At 35.5% G+C, this 22,919-nt stretch overlaps 2 protein-coding genes across 6 annotated transcripts in view; one reads left to right on the forward strand and one right to left on the reverse strand.

The window, feature by feature from the left end:
- The window catches only part of LOC145249606 (uncharacterized), a 127,859-nt gene extending 117,962 nt beyond the window's left edge, over positions 1-9,897 (reverse strand). The window contains exon 1 of one of the 4 annotated variants that reach the window (XM_080111317.1): positions 9,773-9,897. The gene's annotated coding sequence lies outside the window, so the exon portion shown is untranslated. Of the gene's footprint in view, positions 1-8,489; positions 8,962-9,223; positions 9,328-9,772 lie in introns of those variants that run through there. The other 3 variants (XM_080111319.1, XM_080111321.1, XM_080111316.1) reach the window with 3 other exon arrangements.
- LOC145249608 (profilin-4-like) overlaps positions 9,094-22,919 on the forward strand; it is a 151,873-nt gene continuing 138,047 nt past the window's right edge. The window contains exon 1 of one of the 2 annotated variants that reach the window (XM_080111324.1): positions 9,094-9,268. The gene's annotated coding sequence lies outside the window, so the exon portion shown is untranslated. Of the gene's footprint in view, positions 9,269-9,770; positions 9,909-22,919 lie in introns of those variants that run through there. The other variant, XM_080111323.1, reaches the window with a different exon arrangement.

A 22,919-nucleotide genomic window follows, 5' to 3' on the forward strand; every position in this document is an offset into this window, starting at 1 on the left:
CTATGTCTGATGTGTCTTTTGTAAGTGTAAGTTTCGATTCTTCACTGTCCTTAATATAATTCAATTTTGTGAAATTGACTAAGGCAGTTTTAGCTTGATGGAAAGCTTTTAAAGCTGATCCTTCCAGTTTTAATTGTTGGTTTTTCGTTTTGTTCTTCAATAATGACGTTAACGGTGCAAGGATTGTGGAACAGTTAGGTAAAAATCGTCTGTAATAATTAATTACGCCTATGAAGCGACGAACTTGTCTAACAGACGTAGGTTGTGGAAAATTCGTAATGGCACTTACTTTTTCGGGTAATGGTGATATACCATCCTTATCAATTGAATGTCTGAGGAAATTTACTTCTTGCTGACCGAAAATACATTTGTTCAAGTTTAATTTTAAACCGTAATGGGACAGTTTTTGGAAAGCTTGTTCCAAGTGTTGTTTATGTTCGTCGAGGTTTCTACTAGCAATTAGGACATCGTCCACGTATGCGAATATGAATGGAAGGTCCCTAAAAACCTTGTCTATTAACCTTTGGAAGGTTTGACAAGCGTTTCTAAGTCCGAATGGCATTCTGACGAATTCATTAAGTCCAAATGGTGTGGTCAGTGCTGTTTTATGGATATCTTCTTCCGCCACCGGTATTTGGTAATATGCTTTTACTAAATCCAGTTTGGAAAATACCGTGGCATTTTGCAGTCCGATTGCGAAATCGTGAATGTGTGGGATAGGGTATCTATCTGGTATGGTTTGTGCATTTAATCTCCTGAAATCGCCGCAAGGACGCCATGTTGTCGCGTCTGATTTCTGTACCATATGTAGAGGAGATGACCACGCACTTTTGGAAGGTCTGATAATTCCTTGTTGTAACATGCGTTGAAATTCATCTTTTGTGATCTTGTACTTATCCAGCTTCAGACGTCTGAGAGTGGCGTAGACGGGTTGTCTAATCGCTTTAATATAATGCCTTGCATTATGTTTAATATTATCCGTGACTTTGAATGGCTGAGTAAGTTGTGGGTATTTTTTAAACAGCCGACGAATGTACGTCTCTTCAGGTAAGGCAGAACTAATCCCAGTAGACTGGTATCTTGTGGTGATACCTTTAATTACGACTTTTGTTTGATTATCAGTCAGTGTGCGATTAGTCATGTCTACCGATAGATTAAATCGTGCTAGGAAATCTGCTCCTAATATTGGTGTCGTCACGTTGGCTATGGTAAAAATCCACGAAAATGTGCGACGCAAGCCGAGATTGACGCTTAAGTACTTTTCACCGTATGTCGGTATTTGTGTGCCATTAGCTGCCTGGAGGTGGTAAGGCTGTGGAGTAGCTTTCTGTTTACGTAGCGGTGGTATCACCCTTATTTCGGCTCCAGTGTCTATTAAGAAGTTATATTCGTGATTACTGTTACGAATATAAAATAAACGACCTTTAGTGGAAAATCCAGCGACAGTTGTCGTCACTACTGGCTGGAATGATCGTTTCCCTGGTTCTTGTTTTTAAAAGAACAAGGATAAGTACAACGCCTCGCTTCTATGCCGAATTTTTTGTAGTAAAAACAGATTTCATTTGCTCGTTCTCGTGTGTTGCTTCGACCTCTACTAAAACTTCGTTTTCAGTAGTTAGGTCGTTTATTAAATGAGTAACGGCAGTTTATTTGCATTAATTCCTGCAATTGACGAGTGAGATTTTCGACCGTAGTTTTTAGTCCGGCTACTTCGTCGTCTCTCGTCTGTTTTGGCTGTGCTTGTGCTGAGTTTACTTTGCAGTTCCTCAGATTTTCATGAATTCGGTCTGCCATGTCGGCGAGCTTTTCAGTGCTTGTCTCTTCCGTTGTGGGTGCCAGAATTTGTACTGTTGTGTCTGGGAGTTTATCCAGCCACAAACTTCTCATTATATTTTCGGACATTTTGTAGTCCCCTAGCAATGATCGCATGTATCGTAAAAGTTGCGATGGTGTGCGATCTCCCAATTCTACTTGGGTGAAGAGATTGCGTAACATTGTCTCGTTTGATAAGCCAGTCCGTCTCAAAATGGCCTCCTTAAGTTTATCGTATGGATTATTTTCTGGTACGTTCTCCAATAAATCAGTCACCTCTTCGACGACGTCTGCCGGGAGTTTTTCAACCAAATAACAATACTTGGTTTGCTGAGACATAATCCGTTTTGCGTCGAAAAGGGCCTGGATCTGGATAAACCATGTCTTTATATTCGTGGGATTAAAAGCTGGTATATTTAGCATTAATGTAGCCAGAGGTGTTTCAGCACGGGGAGGTTCCATTTTTCTGTGTTTCATTTGAAAGTGATTTTAAAGCCTTTAAACTGTCGGTTGACTTGTTTCGAGTATGCGAAGCTTGAAATCGTGATCGAAAAAAAATGTTGCTTTTGGTAGGATCTGTGTTTCTGAGGTCTGTTAAACTGTCGAGTGAAATTCGAGATTGTGGTAGATCATTTTCCGAGGGGTTTTACACGCTCGTGTTCACGTTTGGATCAGCTGAATTGTAGCCGTGTGTGTTCATTACATGTTATTTATCACCAATTCGTTGTTGGGGGGGGGGCTGATGAGCAAAAGTGCTGTTTTGACGCTGAGTCATGATTTGTTTAATTTTTGATTTTTAGCGATTATCGGCATAACTCGCTAATTTGTTGCTATATTGTACTGAGATCCACGCTTCGTTTGATGGCTTGTATCATCCGTTGAGATTCGCATCATCTTTTTACTTCCTTTGAGTGCTACCGCACGCATGATATAGCAAGTAGGTTAGGAAACCGCATGTAGCTTGTAAGGAGATTCCGTTGTGCATGTAATGTTCTAAGTCGGGTCACCAACTTATGGGGGTCGTCAGGCCTTTTTAGGAACTAACTTCCTCCACAAATAAATAAAAATAAAAAGAAGAAGACTTACATGCAAAACAAACGGAGGTTTATTCACAGAAACCAACCATTAACAAATAAAATATAATTCTCTTTATAATGAGTTCAGAAGTCCTTTTTAAGTGTTTGTATAAAAAAAAGGAGAATGTCTTTTTTTGTTGAACTGTTCATATGTTAAAACATGGTAAGAGAGGCAATAGGTAATGTTTGCCTGTGAAATTGTATGAAGCGCGCGGAGCGGTGAAAATGGAAGATTGATAGTAACACGCGTGGAACGTCCGAATGAAAATGCAGTTGAGAGAGAGATTTGATGTTTGTGTGTGCTTAAATACTATTTGGACCGGCTCCCAGCGAGCTTAAGAAGAAAATCCCATTGGACGGAAACATCACGTGGAGTGCTCTGTACTACGTCCGCTCGTTTTGAGTCGATTTAATATATAAGGCCACGCCGGAATTTGCATGGGAGTTATTTTTTTATTTTTCACGCGCCAACATAATCATAATCATACTGCGCGCCTAAATTGTATTTATTTTTATAACAATTTTTAATCCGAATCTTAACCGTGTCAACTGGCACATGACTATTTCATGATAAACAGTTACCACTATGTAGTTATTGTTGATTGTTTCAGTTCCTGGATTTGTATTTATGCCTTTCGTCCAAATGAGCTAACCAGTAAACACCTAAAAAACATGTTTCAAGATCTCTTCATTGCATACGGAGTCGCCGAGGAACTCAGTAGTGACGGGGGACCTCAGTTTGTTGCTAAAGAGTTCCAAGATTTTCTAACTCAATGGGACATAAAACACAGGTTGTCTTCAGTCAACTATCCTCAATCAAATGGCCGTTAAACTCTAATCGTGAGTGTGTTGCATATTTATTCAATTAATGTATTAGCTGCTGTAATAAATTATATATATATTGTTTATATATATACCGTCGGAGTTGGATTACTTTACTGGTTTCTCATGGTAGCAGAGCATAGTTGCGAGCGAAAACGATCTACGGAACAATAATTGAAGTTTTTTTTTAATGAACGACCACAAAGAGAAAATGGCCGTTAACTACAAAAATACCCCTAGATTTGATGAGAACGACTACACATGCTGGAAAAATGAAATTAAGATTTGGACAATGATGACGGATTTACCAAAGAACAAACAGGCATTGGCTGTTAGCCTTTCACTTAACGGAAATTCAAAACGGGCAGCTATGGGAATTGAAGTGGAAGAACTCAACACAGACGAAGGTATGTCGAATCTTATGAATGTATTAGACAAGTTGTTTTTAAAGGATTCTCTAGACTCTATGTACGAGGCTTACCAAAACTTTGATAAATTCCAGCGGCCTGAAAACATGAGTATCTCTGAATATATTATAGAATTCGACCAGAGATATCTCAAAAGTACCAAGTTTGAAATGACTTTGCCGGATGCCGTCCTAGCTTTTAAACTATTAGATAAGTCAGGCCTGGATTATCAACAGCACCAACTCGCATTGACAGCGTGTGCTTCGTCAGAATTGAAATATAAAAACATGAAGTCCGCATTAAAACGTATATTTGGAGAATCAAATGTTATACCTTCTAATGAGGAGCCTATTGTAAAGCAGGAAACCGCTTTATATGCAACAACATCAAGGAAACAAAAATCCCGTAACTTTCCTAGATCAGATATGGGAAAATCTAATAGATTTAGAAACGGGAACCCTACTAACAGATATGGGAAAGTTACTAAATGTTCTATTTGCCAGAGCGTTTTGCATTGGTGGAGAGAGTGCCCCCACAAAAGTGAAGCTGTTAGGTTAACCGAAACAGACGAATTGGAGCATAAAGAAACAGAAATGGAAGAGTGTAACATCACACTTCTCTCACACGGTGAATATTCGCCAAGTAAAATTTTTTTAGTTGAGTCATTGAACATGGCAGTGATTGACACAGTTTGTACTCGGACCGTTTGTGGCCAAAGATGGTTGGATGAATATAAAAAGAATATCAACCAAGAAGATATTATTATTAAGAGAAGTAATAGACCTTTCCGATTTGGCGACGGAAAAATTATAAACTCCTCTACCCAGGTAACTTTACCGGCAATAATAGGTTCCACTAGGTGTAATATAAGTGCTGAGGTAATTCAGGCTGATATTCCTCTGCTTTTGAGTAAAGCTTCGTTGAAGAGGGCTGGAGCTGTTCTGGATCTTAATTCAGACAAAGCTGTCATGTTTGGGAAGCCAGTGGACCTACAATTCACATTTAGTGGACATTACTGTGTAGATATTCTTGGTAGTGGTCATCATACAAGAAACTCCCATTCCGATGTGCTAATTGTTGATAACATGACCAATAAAGAAAAAATAAAGAGTTTAGAAAAACTGCACAGGCAGTTTGGATATGCCTCAGCTGAGAAATTAAAACTGCTATTAAAGTCTGCTGGCTCAGATGTCGTGGAGGTGGCTAAAATTTTGGAAAAAATTGTAGCCAATTATGAAATATGTAGGAAGTATAGAAAACCTGCACCAAGACCAGTTGTTGTTTTTTCCTTAGCTAATGACTACAACCATACTGTAGCCATAGATCTTCATCAACTCGAACCTAACCTATGGTATTTGCATATCATAGATGAATTTTCCCGGTTCAGTGCGGGTTGCATCACTAACACTAAGCAGTCATTTAAAATTGTAAAAAAATTCATTCAATGCTGGATTAGTATCCATGGAGCACCTAAACGAATGTTCAGTGATCTGGGAGGTGAGTTCGACAATGCTGAAATGAAAGATATGACTGAAAATTTTAACATAGACATCTCTACCACTGCTACATATTCACCCTGGAGTAATGGTCTATTGGAACGACACAATCAGATACTAACTGAAATATTATTGAAATTGAGGTCCGACTACACTCTGGATTGAGAAACAGCACTAAATTGGGCCATTATGGCAAAGAATTCATTACAAAACGTACATGGATATAGCCCTTATCAGATAGTTTTTGGAAGAAATCCAAACATTCCCACGATCCTTATTGATAAACCACCTGCACTAGATGGGACCACCACAAGTGAAGTTGTAAAAAACAACATAAATGGATTGCATGCTGCAAGACAGGCTTTTATCAAAGCCGAATCATCTGAGAAAATTAGGAGGGCCTTACGGAAACAAACGCACCCCACACCTGATCTCTGCTCACCGGGGGATAAAGTTTATTACAAAAGACCAGACAATCAAGAATGGAAGGGTCCAGGTGTTGTCATTGGTCAGGATGGTCCTGTGGTATTTGTCAGACATTGTGGAATGCTTGTGAGAGTACATAAATTCAGATTGCGTTTGTGTAACTCACCACTTGCGGATGTAAACTCTAATGAAATTTCAGTGGCATCAAAAACCTCTGATAGCCAGGACTATAATTATTAAACATCTGATGAGGAATATACTGAAACAGCTGAGGTTGGGACAAAAAAATGACCCACAACCCGATCCTATAGCCAAGATAAAGCCTGGTAACATCATCACATACAACCAAAAGGGAAGCAATGGGCAAATACAGGCGGAAATAATAAGTCGGGCTGGAAAAGCCACCGGCAGAAACAAACATTGGTTTAATGTGAAAATCCAAAGGCCAGTAAACTTGGAGAATGAAGAGATGTCGGTAGATTTAAGTAAAGTCACGGATCTTAATGTGGCAGAACCACTGATAGGACCCACAGAAGGAGACACTATAATGATGGTGGCAGATAGAGAATTCGATGAGGCCAAGAAAAGAGAATTTGACAGCTGGAAACAAAACAATGTTTTTACTGAAATAGATGATGCAGGACAGAAATGTATATCTATGCACTGGGTGTGTAGTTTAAAAAACACACCTAATGGGGTTATGCACAAAGCAAGGCTGGTCGCTAGAGGTTTTGAAGAATGACATTCAAAAGGATTCACCAACCTGTGCTCATGAATCCTTAAGACTTATTATGGCATTAACAGCCCAAAATCAATGGAGTCTACACTCCATAGACATAAAAACTGCCGTTTTGCAGGGTCACACTATGGATAGGGAAGTATACATCAGACCACCCAAAGAAGCTTTCAGTGACAAGATATGGTGGCTAAATAAGTGCGTCTATGGACTGAGTGATGCTTCTCTGCAGCGGTATAATAAAGTGAAATCAGTTATGATTGAAAATGGCGGTGTAATGTCCCAAATGGACCCTACAGTTTTCTACTGGATTAGTAAATCTGGTAACCTAGCTGGAGTTTTGGTGTGTCATGTAGATGACTTCATTTGGTCAGGGGACCAGACATTCAACAATACCATCAGCAAAATACGCAGCACATTTAAAATTGGAAAAGAGGATAGTAAGGCCTTCAAATACTATGGAATTGAGCTTAATTGCTACGGTCCAGAAATATTAATAAACCAAAACAAATATACTGACAGTATATCATCCATTCCAATAGATTGTTCAAGGACCATGGAAAAAGAATCACCGCTAACAGAAATTGAGATAAATTCACTCAGATCCAAGATCGGCCAATTGTTGTGGTTAGCGCATCAGAGCCGACCGGACTTATTATTTGATGTCTGTAGTCTAGTGACTAATATTAACCATAGCACCATAAAGGACCTGATAACTGCCAACAAAATTATTGGAAAAGCTAAGGCACCCAAGCTATCATTGAAGTATCAACATCTTCGTGACAATGATCAGTTACGTTTGATGATATTTAGTGATGCCGCTTTGGGAAATCTTCCTGATGGTGGAAGTCAGGGGGGTTATGTCATATTCCTCACTGGGACATCTGGGAAAGTCTCACCGATCTGGTGGAACTCAAAGAAAATCAGACGGATTGTCCACAGTACCTTAGCTGCAGAAACAATTTCAATGTCTGAAGCTATTGATATGGCTGTCTTCATCTCTATCCTGTTTGGCGAATTGACAACAGGAAGAACAAATCCCAAGAGTCTACCTATAATTTGTGTCACTGATTGTAAATCTCTCTATGAAGCGGTCAAATCGGGAAGTTTCTTCTGTATATACGACTTCTTGCATGGCAAGACACGTTAACAGACTGTCATGTTACGGAAGGGGTAATTCTTCCACAACCTAAGGTAGCTGCCCATTACTTCCTTTTCTCAACTGAGCATTCATCAATTCTTTTGTTTGAGAAAATTAATTTTTTTTTCACACATGTTAAGAATGGGTTTCTAAATAATATTATTATTTCAGTGCAGTAACATAGATGGACAAGTACCAGAAAATTTATTCTGCCAGAGTCCATCATCTCTTGGAAGGCATACAGCAATCTCATCTCATCCAAAAACAAAATGGCGACAGCCACTGAAATTCCTTAAGTAATACATGGGGGGGGGGAGAAAAAAAACGTTTTATTATCCGGAGAAATACTTGTCTGCCCCAGTTTTGAATGTGCTATTCGTTTTCAGCAGACTTGAAAACCTATAAAAAGTCAAAGGTAAGTGTTGAGGTGGAAAGTAAAAATTGACCTGGCAAATTATAAAGATATTAAAACGAGACAACAAGCAAGACATAAGATTACATATAGAATATATTGCTCCTATACACAAAAGAATGCACAAGTTATTGGTGTAAAAAGCTAATATGAAGTCTTACATTTTCTTGTGACGTCTTTTCTGGTAGGGAAAGTGCTCTGAAGACAGTCCTGTATTCTATATTGTGTTTGGTGAGCAAATAGAGATAAAATCTGATCTTTATTCTTCACTATTTCCCAGTAAAAGAAAGGCCTTGTGGTAAATCTCCAAAATGCTGAAATGATGAGATTCTGAGCAATGGTGAAAGTTTAGCAAAGCTCCGAAGAATATGGAAGAAATATAATAATAGAATATATCCAGAAAATGTGCAAAGATTCTCTGAGCATTATGTATAATACAAAAACAAAACAACGTGTGGAACGAGAGATCCCAACCAAAATCGTGTTTTCACAAGATTTGGAGGTCTAAACTTTTTTTTTCCTTTACCAAGGGGGGTCACTCTGGCCTTGAAACCAGTTTCTCCCCAAGGGAGATAACTCTGGCCCCAACATTATCACCGTGTACATTTCATGATTATTCAAGAAAGAAATATATATATTTACATGAAAATGGCTGACGTCATAATGATGATGTCATAAACGGTGACTGGTAGTTACCAAAAGCTGTGATCGTGTATGTTTATTTGCAAACAACTGTAACCGCTGAACCGCTGTTAAAGTTTTAAAAAAATATATATATATAATAATAATATATATAATAAATACTGAGTATTTATCTCTCTCCCACGGAGAGAAATGTGACACAAGGGTCGGAAAGTGGGATTGAAAGTCAACGCTTCGAGGGGAGGGTACTTACTTCGATCTGCAAAAACTGTCTGAGTAGCCCGAGCGGCATTACCCGGTAAGAGCGCCTCAAATGATTAGCAATAAACTAACCCCTCTCAAAGAGAGAAGGCTAATGACTTGCTTACGTACGAAGACACAACAATGCATTCTGGTGACTTTTATTACGCATTTAAATTATTTTTATTAGTGTTTTTTTTAAATTTTCGCAGTATTTTATGCTATTGTATGTTTTTATTCAAAAAAATTAATGATATTAATAATAAAAAATTTTTTTTTAATAATAACGTGTAAGTCACGCAGCGCAGCAGCGGCGAGAAATACATGCGCGAGAAGTGGTCATACTTTTATTAATATAGAGATTTAATTAGTAGTTAATGGGTATTACTGTTAATATTGTATAATACAAAATCCAAATTCAATAACAAAAAAAGAAAATCCCATCTTAAATTAGTACGATCTGTAATTGCACAAGCACCGACAATTATTTTTCATCTATTGTTGAAATCTGTTTTTTTTTTTTTTTAATGGAAAACTTCTTGTAAATTAAGATATATATTACCTTTCGATAAGTCTTAAGTAAATCGCCATTTTCCAGGGGAGGCAACTCTCATTTCATGACCGTTGTCAAGCTGTACCGCTTTGGACGCTGCCGTTGCTAACGTTGCGACATCACACGTGTTTTTAGCTTTGATGCTGTAAGTTTGTCTTATTTTCACTTGTAACTTTTTTTTTTTTTTGTAGTAGACTTGCGAATATCATTATATTCGCAGAAAAATAAAAATTAAATATTGGTTTGCAAAAAGAAAATATCGTTTACAATTTAAAAACTGCGATTACTACGACACTACACTACGCACTTGCACTTGTTTATGGCTAAATCCTATTTTAGTCACCCAAATTATGGCGAAATTAAGCTGTAATAGTTCTGAACAAAATGATCGCCTAACGACATAAAACAGACATACGCACACGCAGACACATAGTGAGGGATGTTTTTTTTTTTATTTGTTTTTCATATTTCCACACGGATTTAGAGTTAGTGACACGTGTGTTTTTATGTGACTTCTAACATTGACATGTTTAATATTGAATTTTAATCAGAAACATTTAACTATACAATAGCTTGCTCGTTAGCAAAATGGGCTAAATTTTGATTTTAAAATCGATCCACACAAAAATAAAATTTAATTTTAATTCAAAGATCATATGAAAACTAAATTAGAAGCTAATCATTATTGATAGCGACATATCTTTTTAAGGAAGTTCCGTTGGAGAATTAAAAGCAATTTTTCTTTATTCATTTGCAACATGTTTGTGTTAAAAAATAATATCTAAGTTACGGTAAGTATCGGTTTTAAGCACAGTAGCTATGTTTGTTTACGCTTTGGACTTTAAACAAAGATGGCTACTTTGCTCAGCCGATATTCACACTAACTTAAAAGGCTAACTTAGTTTTAACACAAATAGATTACAAATGTATTAGCAAAGCAGAATAAATTGTTTTTGACTAATTTTCCAATGGCGTTTCCTTTTAAATAATTTATATCATCAATAGTAATGATTACAGTGAAAAAAGTATACGCGTTTATTATTTTTATTTAGTATTTAAATAAAATGAATTTTGGCATTACACTCAAGCAACTTCATTTGATTGAAACCATTTTATTTAGTTAAAACTAAAACGCGGTTTAACGGTTGGCATATTCAAAAATCACATAATTTGATGAAGTAGTTTTTTTTTTTTTTCTTTTAAAAATTTAAGAAAATCAAATTTTATTACTTCCTGCAGTCGAGAGAAACCAGTTGCCATTTTCTTGAATCAAAAATTCATCCCTGGTTACCCCCTCCCCCTTAACAATCTTTTTAGAATCAAGGTCTCATCAATGTCTGGTAAAGATACTTAATCGCCAAAAATCGTAAAATTGATTTTCTTAAATAAAAAAACAAACAAACTAACTATATTATTTAATTGTTGAATTTTTTTTTTTGAGATGAGTAATTTGTATATTTTATTTATTTATTTATGGACCATCATCCTCATCTTTTATAGTTGTTGTTTTATGACACCCAACTATTTAATGACAACCAACTATTCCTCTTGCACAGTAGATAGAGACGTTGAATCTCTACAGTTCCATGTGAACATTGTCTGAAGATAACGGTTTCAATCCTACCCAAAGCCGGCCAGAGGATTAGTTGGCCAAAACGTGGTGAGACGACAACAACTATGGAAGGCAGTAATTACTAAAAATCCAATTGAAGATTCATCATTCCTATCCCATTCCGGTTAACAACCTGACGAAGGCCAGAGGAATAGTTGGCTGAAACGTCGTTCAACAACATCTATAGAAAAAGAAAGATGAGGATAATAGTCCACAAATAAAGAAAAAACTACTTGATAAATTTTTGTGATTTTTGGAATATAACATTTTCATGCCGTGACAAGTAGGTACAACATAAAAGTTTTTCTTTTTGTTTTCCTAAATAAGTGCAAGTCTCAATAAGTACTCAATTAATTTGCTTGGGGGTGTTAAAGTGCACTAGTGCCAAGAGTTCAACAAAAAGAAAAAGAGAAAAGAAGATGGCTTTCAAATTGTAAACTGCATCAACAGTAATGCAGAGAAGGTACCGAGCTATTTTTTTAATAGTATTCTAAAGTTAAATTCAAGTTTTACAGTATTATTTGTTTATTAAATTATTAGGTGAAAGTACAGAATAATTACAAAACACTTTCCCCTCCCCATGTTATGATTGGGTTTCTTAAATAACATTATTATTTCAGCACAGTACCTTCTCTGCATAAATACTGCATTGGCCATTTCCGGAATTAACTTGGGATTCTCCATCAATACTTGAGACTTACTATATAACTACGGAAATTACCTGGGTGTATTACAAGTACTCATAATTTTACCTTTTTTTTATTTAAAAATTTTCAGAAATGTTTTCCTCTAAAAATGTGAAGAATTAATTTCACAGAGGTAAAAGACTACTTAAGAACAGGAAATTCACAAAGCTAGAACAAGTATAACAAATTATTCAACCAACTATGGTTATTGGCCTTCTGGAATTTGAGTGACAATAAGTTTTCTTAGAATTCTACTGTGTGTGTGTATATGTACATACATATATATATATATACACACACACACACACACACACACACACACACACACACACACATATATATCTAATATAAAGCTGTGTGTGTGTGTGTGTCTGGTCACGAATAGGCTCCTATATGGTTGACGATTTTAAAAAACTGATTACATATAATGATAGAAGATGTATCGAGACACAGGAATGGGTATGTTTGATCTGGCAGAACGGTGGTTCATTAAAATTGTGGGGGTCTGCGTTCGCACCTGGTCCATAAAATATGGAAATAAAAAATTTAAAAATTAAAAAAAAACGTTTACAAGTGTCTTTGATATAGATGTACATAAGAATACTTTGATAAGTATGTTTTAACTTAAATAGGGATGGTATAATAAAATTGTGGGGTCTGCATTCGCACCTGGCCTCCATAGAATGGAAATAGGCACAAACTTTAATAAAGACTTTTCATATCTATCTGCGTAAGTATACTTTGATAATTATATTTCAGTTTGAAGAAATATGGTATAATAAAATTATGGGGTGTTCATTCGCGCCTTACCTCCATAGAATGGAAATATGTCACAAAGTTTAACAAAGTTTTTTAATACAGATCCATAGAATATTGTGATAAGTGTTTCAGTGTGAACAGGTATGGTATAATAAATTATGGGGTTTATCTATTTTATTTTTACTTTCATCATATTTTGCTTTGGTTTTGATACCCCCAAATTCGAAGCTATCTCTTTACAACCCTTCCTTTTCATAACCTATCATACTTTCATAAATCAGAGTCCATTTTCTGCAGGCTGTTTTTGAACCCAATCAATGACGGGTACTTTTGCTAGTATATATATATATATATATATATATATATATATATATATATACGCACACACTGGCAGGCTGCCCAACCATAAAATATGCTTAAATATATTTTGATTAATGCAGATTTCGTATTTATTATTATATTGGACTTAATATATTAAAATGATTTAAAAGTTTTAAAAAAAAAGTGACTCGTGTGCCACCAATAAGAATCGAAACCAAAATGTTTAGCTTATGTTTAGATTAATTTTTCCTTTGATGTTAATACCTTAGCTGTGAAGACATGAAGGCTAAAAATTAAAATATGAACCCATAGCTATTGCGTTATGCATGCATATTTCTAATGCCGTCATTCAACCTTCACGTAGCAAATTCCATTTTTTTAATTTTCACACTTTTGCACTGATTTTCCTTGGCTAAACCCCAAATATAAAGTTTCGCATGGGTTTGAAGACCCTATATATTAAGTTTCATATCTGTAGACCAAAAGCTGACAGGAGTTTGGTAGGCAAAATTTTTTAAACAAATATATATACATAAATATATATAGAAAGAGATTTGTATTTACTATAACCGTTTTATGCAAATATTATGCAGGTATAAATGATGTAGAATATCTGCATGATATAATTACACATAATAGTTAAACATGATCATCCCATAAGAAAATCAAAAAACTAATAGGGAATTAATTAAAATGTATATTTAAAAGAATATGCAAGTTAGCTAGATCTTTTGCAGATGAATGCAATTCCACGACCCATATATAACCAAGTTGCATTTTCTTTTGCAATAAATAGAAAAAGGGTTTTTAATATGAATATCTAATGCATATGAAAAATAAATTATAGGAGTATAGATATATATTTCTGTGGAAATACGATTTTCTCAATTATACTTCACCTTTTTTAAATACTAATCCTTAACTTATGAAGCTCCATGTAATTACAGAGCATATAACAAACAAATGAGAAAAGTTTATATTCCAAATTTCATGATGTTGACCATCTTACAATTTATTCCTTTAATTACGTTGGCATTCACAATTCTTGACAGCAGCTGTTTTGTACCGCAAAATCATTCATTTAATTATTATATCAATCAATGAATCTATTCTGCCTCTAGCCTCTAGCTCATCAGAAGAAACAGCAACTATAATTCCATTAAAGCCAAGATTGAAACTCAACCTCGCAGGCGATATATATATATATATATATATATATATATATATATATATATATATATATATATATATATATATGTATATTTGTATGATTAGTTATTTTGTGGAAAAAGAAATCCAGCAGAGTGCTCAATTAAAAGGAAAATCTGAAAATAAGAGCGTATTTATATTTTGTGTATAGAAAATTGTTAGATGAGACAAGTCATTGGTACCGTCGGTTTGAAGCCCGATAATTAGGACCGTTTTAAGATATATATATATGTATATATATATATATATATCGCCTGGTCAGTCATGTTTCAATCCTGGCTTGAGGCTGTTGTTAGTCTAGCCACACTGATGAGCTGTGATACAGTAGCAGTGTCAGAAATCGTCAGTAAAAATTCATGGTACACACTGGAATATTTAGACTTACTGTCTTTCGAAGCTTATAAATTCTTGAAAAATGTAATTCAAAACCTAATTTTTTTTTTAATTAAAGGAGCAAAGACCAAAATTTTAAAAAATAACAGGTTTAATAGCAAATTATGTAATATTTGTTTTTTCAAATCGGTTTTCTTTAAAAAAGATTTAAAGAAAATAAACGAAATTTTACTTTCTTCGATTATAAAAAATATATATAAATTCCAAAAAATCACTTACCTATAAAAACTACTATTCGATAAGTAGTTCAATTGTTCATTGTTAATAATTTATCCATTTTTATACTTATATTCCATGTTCTTTTTAAATAAAATACTTTTTTAAACAAGGATTAAAAAAAAAAACGCGAACTCACATTTTTTTTAACTGTTCAAATAAAGGGAGACAAGTCTGATTTTATTCGCCTTTATATTCCAGTGCCTTAAAGGGACATTATTTATATGTCTTTTTAATGCGGGCTGTAAACCAAAATTAGTATTTTTGGTCCTCTGTAGTTAAAAAAAAACACACATTCACTTATAAGTTTTTCCCCTAAAACAAAAAATTCAGTTGACTGATTTTTTTTTTTAATTCTCTTAATAAATTACACGAGTTTTTGATTGATATATTTTAATACTTCTTTATCAACTGAATTCTTTTTTTTAAATATCTAAAAAAATAAGAAAACATTGAATGAAATAGAAAAAATTGCCGTCAGTGTCCAGTATTTACTTGACGATATAAGCATAACATGAGCTTTCATTAAAAAAAAAAAAATCAACGTGATTTAAAAAAAAAAAAGGTTTTACACTTTGGACTTTACAGGTAAATTTTCCAAAAAACACTTCTTTTTTTTGTTTGTTTTAAATTAGAATATTTTATTTATTGATCTTTTATCTTCAATTTGTGATATATAAAACTTTGGTACATAAATTAATTATTTAATTTTTGATAGACATTTCAAAATGGGGGCGATGAATTTAAAAAATAACGTTTGTCTAAACTATTATACTCGGTTTATTAGAAAGCGCATAAAATTTCACATTGAAAATACCGAAAAAATTGAACCAATAGAAAATTTTTTATAGATTTTTAAAGTTTAAAAATTGAAAAATATTTAACTTGTGAAATTCAATTGATTTCATTACGTAAAAAAAATGGCTGCATGAAGGCGCGTTGGCATTTTGTAAACACTGTTTTTTAGAAAATAAAAAATAATATTTCTATTATTTTTTAAACAACTTTAATAGTTTATTTTGGAAGTATATTCCATACAGAAAATATACAAACAAAGAGAAATTACAAGTTTTTTATATTTTATTTGCAGTTTTCTGTTAGGGGTGTCAAAAATTCCCCCAAATTTCTGATACACCTAGTGATAAAACGAAACAGTACTGTATGTGGATGACTATAAATGTTCCCTATCTTGAGTTGAGCATATTGGGGAATGAAATAACAAACTGTCACTTGCATAAAAAACAATGCTCTTTGTGTAAACAAATTGAGCTTAGGTCGTTTGGATAATGTTTATAATATTGTAATTTCACATACCCATCTCGGCAGCAGCAACAGTCAAATAAAAGAAGTGAGAAGTGCTGACTGTCACCTGGGCGATCGAGTTTCAATCCTAGCTTGAGGCAGTTCCTGGTTTAGCCGCACCGATGAGCTGTGATACAACGGAACAGTACTCTATGTGAATTACTATAGAAAAGATAGGGAGATAATAAGTCAAGTTACATTAGAACTTGATTACATTATCACGTCAATAAGGATGGAGGTGAGTACAATAAGTGAAAAGGAAATGAAGGGGGAAACCTCTTCAGGCCATGACATTTCAAAGCTAAGTGTTTCTCATCAGAAGAGGAGAAAAAAGCGGCATAATACAAGAGTAAGGGCAAAGAAGACAATACTGATTTGATATACATTTAAGGTTAGAAATGGGAAAGTTCAGTGTGAGAAGAAATGCAAAGGGAGGGAATTAGGAATAATGCAAAGGGAGGGAATTAGGAATAATGCAAAGGGAGGGAATTAGGAATAATTTCAAAGGCTAAAAAAGAGGGATCTTGAGTAACTGAAGTACTGAAGAGAATAGGTGCAGATTATAGCTAAGAAAAATAAGGAATGGAGATAGGGAATGAAGCATAGGAAATAATGCTAGGGAGTAGACATTAGGGAATAGAAATATAGGGTATAAAAGGAAGGGGAATAGAAAATAAAATGATATAATGAGAAAATAACTGGATTTATCAGATTTACCTTCTTTTTAAAATACAAAACAATTTTCTTTCACATCTGAAAAAAAAAAAAAAAAACTTGCAGGATTGCCCGATGTTTTCCAAGATCCTGGATAAAAAAAACTAGAATTAATTTTTAAAGTGTGCATTATTAACCCCCTACCATTTTTTAAAAAAATCATTCTCTCTCTCCTTCCCTCTCTCTCTCTCTCTCTCTCTCTCTCTCTCTCTGTTCAATATTATAGAAAGAAAGAAAAAAAGAAAGCGATGAGATACTGAAACCAAAATTTAGGGATTTCATTGCCGTCATGATTTAAGAAGAAATATTTACTGGAATTACTTCACTGCAAAAACCAACAATATTGTCATTCAATTTTGGGATCAGAAAAAAAAGAAAAGGATTATTATTGACTAACAGGCCCACCCAGAGTTGCTCAGGACCGTATAAAACAATGAGAAAAATGAAGTTTGAACATATATGTTATTCTTAGCAGAGAGGAATTTTTTATGCCTATATATCATTTGCTATCTCGAGCAAAAGAATATTTTATCTAATCTAGGACGTGAATTACACAAATTATGTATGAAATAATTTTGAACTTCCCTAGGACATGTGATTAACAGCACGAATATTAAATAATTTTACAATTCATAGGACGGATAATGTACAACACATATATTAAATAATTTTACAATTCATAGGACGGATAATGTACAACACATATATTAAATAATTTTACAATTCATAGGACGGATAATGTACAACACATATATTAAATAATTTTACAATTCATAGGACGGATAATGTACAACACATATATCAAATAATTTTACAATTCATAGGACAGATAATGTACAACACATATATTAAATAATTTTACAATTCATAGGACGGATAATGTACAACACATATATTAAATAATTTTACAATTCATCGGACGGATAATGTACAACACATATATTAAATAATTTTACAATTCATAGGACGGATAATGTACAACACATATATTAAATAATTTTACAATTCATAGGACGGATAATGTACAACACATATATTAAATAATTTTACAATTCATAGGACGGATAATGTACAACACATATATTAAATAATTTTACAATTCATAGGACGGATAATGTACAACACATATATCAAATAATTTTATAATTCATAGGACGGATAATGTACAACACATATATTAAATAGTTTTATTACCCTCTGACAGGTAATATAAATATATATCTGAAACAATTTAATGTACTCTCGACAGGTATTGTACAACATATGTGAACTAATTTCTCTTCCCACCAAGCCCATCATAATTTTAAGAAAAATGAATTCACTGTTAGAAGATGAATCATTAGAATTTCCAACTAAATACATAAATAAATTGTTTTGGTTAGTGATTAGGTAACGCTTGCTTCAACAGAAAATTCGTCATTACTGTGTTTCTTTTTCCACCACAAACATCACTGCAACTATAATTTTAAGCAAAATTATATAATTTCTAGAATAGGACTCGGCGGATTTTCCAAATAAATATGTAAATATTATTTCAGCACAGTCCATATTCTGTATGTCAGTTTTTTATTTAATAGATTGTGAGGTGAAAGTACATAATAGATTACAAAAATACCCTCCTCTCCCTATATTAAGAATGACTTTCTAAAGGAGATATCCCTGCCACACGGGAAGCCATCTTTAATGTAGGCACATATTCTATGCCCGTGGCGATCTTGGGGGTCAGATTTAGATGTTAAGTTAGAGTATCCTTTAATTATGAACTCATCTAGGGAGGTGGTCGTCCCTATTCCAGTTTCGCTTAGAAAGAATATAATACAGTGACAAACAATATGTCCAACATAATGCTATCATGCATTCATTAAGATTTCAGATTCAAAACAAAATACTTGTTTGTTATCGAAATGCTAAAAACTGAAACATTATTAGTCGCGTGCAAGTGACTCTATAAGTCGGTCGGTCGGTCGGTCAGTTGATCTGTCCATAACACTTTTGTGCTTGGCATTTTTGGTTAAGATCAAAGGTCTGTTGTTAATAGATGCTGTTCTTAGCTTTTTAAGCTTTTCTTGGCCTTTTGGCTAAGATCAAAGTATCTGAAAGGGAAGAAAAGGTGGCCCCCACTCCCTGTGAACATACACCACCCCTAACAACAAAATCCACTTCCACCCCCAAACCAGACACCGCACCAACACCATACACCATACCAACACCAGACACCACACCAACACCAGGCACCACACAAACACCCGTCCCCACACCAATACAAACTGAGCCACCACCCCAAAAAGAAAAGGAAAAGAATGAACCGAGGGAAAGGAGAGACTCCTCTGCCTCTCGCAGACCAACCAAATTAAAAGCCCTTGCCCTCGAGGAACTATGTTATGTAGACCCTCTATCTGTGGCAACAGACATTTCCCATCGGCAGAGGAAAAACTTAAAACCTCTGCTCGATTACAAACAGATAGAGGGGAATCGAACTGGTTAAGAAAAATGACCCTTCTCTTGACAAACTGTCAAAACAATGCAAGGGAGGGGTCCCAGTGTTGCACCGCTCGTGAGAGGGTCTCATTCTTCAGTCACCTTGACACGTTTGTAGATTGTCGGAAGTGGGTAGTGCTAATGAAGGATTGGAACGCCATCTTAGACCCTGAGATAGATAAGGTAGGAGGTGATGCTAGAGGATCGGAGAGGTGCGAGTCCAGCCTGGCTGATCTGATGGCTAGATGTGGTCTGGTCAACAGGTTTTGGGTCGAGCATCCGGGGCGGGAGATGTGGACGTTGAACAATAGCGTTTCCTCCTATCCAAACACTTACTTGGACAGGATGTTAGTTAGGAGAGGCGAAGTAGACTTCTTATCTTGTCCCACGTTTACTTGGCTAGGCCAGACGGACCATAAACTAGTTATGGCCCAGCTGAAGCTAGGAAATAGGCCTAAGTTAGTGACTCACTGGAAGTTAAACACCTTCCTTCTGGGGATACAAGACTTCCAAGAGAAGCTAATAGAATTAATTCAAAAAGCACTAGTGGGGGCATTTACCGGGAGTAAGTGGTGGGTAGGTCTAAAAGCCAAAATTAGAATCTTCTCCATCAAGTATGCCCAGCGCCTCCCACTAGATAAGGCCAAGACGAAGAAGCAGCTAGAGCAGAAACTAGCCCGGGCTACAGGGGAGGGTGATAGGATTAGTTAGGAACTAGCTAAGCAGGACCTTCTGCGTGAGAATAGCGAGCATTATGAAGGTCAAGTAGTCAGAGCTAGGCTTAGAAAGATAGGCAATGAAGCAGTCAATTCCAACACTGACGCACATCATGAAATTTCTAGGCGTGGCTTGGACAAGTACATTGCAAAGATAAGACATCCGGATGGATGCACCCTGGAATCGACTCGGGAGATCTGCGAGGGGTTTCGAGAACATTTTGAGGAGTGTTTTACGCAGCAGCCCAATCTTCCTGTTCTTGAGTTTAGCGACTATTTTGGCTGACTCTCCCTGCCTCAAGGCGGCTAGAGCGACTAGTTGCGAGGGCCGGGTAATGGAGCAGGAGGTTTTTACTGTGCTGAAGCAGGTCAGCTGTGACAGATCACCGAGACTCAATGGTCTGCCATACGAACTGTATTTGAGGCTGTCGCCCATGTTTCTGTCTCTTCCGATGGATGTGTTGGCTTGCTCAGGGATCCATCCCGGGGCAAGTCGCCAAGGGAGTGATCACATTGCTGAGGAAAAGTGGTGGGCATGGTGGGGAAGATATAGACGATTACAGGCCCATAACTCTGCTAAACACAGAGTTGAAGATTTTGGCCGAGGTCCTGTCGAATCGGCTGCAGGTTGTTATCGGCGAGTTGGTTGAACCAGAACAGAATTACACTGTGAAGGGGAGATCGATTCAGAACAACTTGCACCTGATACGCACGATCCTAGAGGAAGGGATAGATGACGGCACAGAAGCCACGCTAATCAACTTAGATCAGTCCAAAGCTTTCGATAGGGTCGACCATCATTTCTTGATATCTGTCTTAGAGGCCGCCGGTTTTAAACCGGACTTCTGCAAGTTGATCTCCGTGATGTATTGACAGCCCACAGCTGTTATGCAAGTCAACGGAAAGCGCTCAAAACCCTTGGGACCGGGAAAGACAAATGATCTACGTTACGATTCTGGCCATGGCGAGAATAGTGATTTGGACTTCACGTCTGGAAGGTTGCCAGGGGGTGTTGTATTTTTCTGATCACCTTCTTTGAACACCAAGATCAGATGTGATAAAAGAAGGCTTCATCATGCTGCATTTGACAGAAGATAGATACATATAGCAAGTCTGTGTGTATGAAGAGGAGCTAAATTTGAATATGTGTACCCCGCCTAGGTGTGGAACGCGCAGTTCCGTAAAGTAAAATTAAACAAGTAGCCTGAGTATGTGTTCCATCCCTCCCCGATTAGGAAGCCTCCAAGATCCCCACCACTTCCTACTTGCAATTTTTGTTTTCACCCCTTCCTCTAAATTTCCCCCATCTTGGAGAGAAAGAAATACAAACTAACCCCCATTCCTTGCACACAAAATTTTCTTTTCTCCATTCACCCCCATCTAGAAGGCATCCCCACGTAGAGACTGACCCGCAGAAGCGAGGTTCCTTTTACAAACCTAGTGGAACGGGCAGTCTATCAACTAGACGGGGTTGGGAGGGTCCTACTAATCACCTTTTGTTTTATCTTCCCCTGCCCTTGACACAAATGAATTATTGTACGATTTTTATTGTCATCTTTTTTGTTTTTACATGTCAATAAAAAATGTTTTAAAAATTGGGAGTTAAGTTGGACATCCCCTAGTACGAAAGGGTGAATGCAGTATTATGGTGAAAGAAGATACTAGCTGGGAGAAACTTTGGATTTTGTTTAGTTCTGGAGTGATAAGGATGACTAACGACCCCCACAATCCCCCCTTTTGAGTTGACCATGTGCCTAAGTTTTTTGTTCATAGTTGATTTTCACTGTACTTTTAACATGAATAAAGGATTTAATATTTCAAAATGTGGTATCTATTCTTACTACATGCTGTACTTATTTATGTTTGTAATTTTGTGATATAAAGTGGGGGATCACTTTTTTGTATTAATTTAATGTAAAATGATCACCCACTTTACAACCAGTCAGTCTCAAAGCCATTCAAGTCTTTCTCCAGATCATTCAAGTTGTTTTTGAAGGATTCCAGTTATTTTTTAAGAATTCAAGTCATTCTTAAGGTCATTCAATTCATCTTTAAGTTCATTAAAGTCATTCTAAGTCATTTACTTTTTATTTATTTAAGTCATTTCAGCCCATTTTTCGGTCATTTTCATGTCTTTAAGAATTTCATGTCAATCCTACATTCACGCATTCATTCATTACACGAGAGCCCATGACTAATGGCTATCAGCCTTGTTTTAAAAAAAGGAAACATTTTTTTATGGCGTTGTTATTATAAAGAATTAGCAAAATCACTAAAAATTTAACTTGCAAATAATTTTAGAATGATCATTGGTTTCCTATCTTTTTTTATGCTTCTTTTTCTCCTTTCTTTCTTCTTCTTCTAATATAAAGTTTATTTGTGATATTTTAAAGTTGGACCTAAATAACATTTGAGCTGATATTATCAAACTTTGATTCTGTCTGAGAAAATTTGTATTTTTTATTCTTGCACCATATTATTAGTTGTATTATAACACACTATATAGTCTTGCCTTGACAACTGGTAAAATAGAAACATTTGTTAATTGTGACCAAAACTATCAATCATAAAAGAGAATAACTCATTTTTTATATTGAAGGAATCTGGACAATACAGGTAGAAATGTTGATATGGTCACACTGAAAGAATGGATGAGTGTTTTTGGGTTAGTAGATGTAGAGCCATTGTGGTAGCTGGGTCAGTTCACATGTCAAGGAAAATATAGAAAAGAAGTGATAAGGATGGGCTTG

This window comes from Euprymna scolopes, chromosome 28, assembly GCF_053919585.1.
Source record: "Euprymna scolopes isolate OS-2025 chromosome 28, ASM5391958v1, whole genome shotgun sequence".
Taxonomy (NCBI): domain Eukaryota; kingdom Metazoa; phylum Mollusca; class Cephalopoda; order Sepiida; family Sepiolidae; genus Euprymna; species Euprymna scolopes.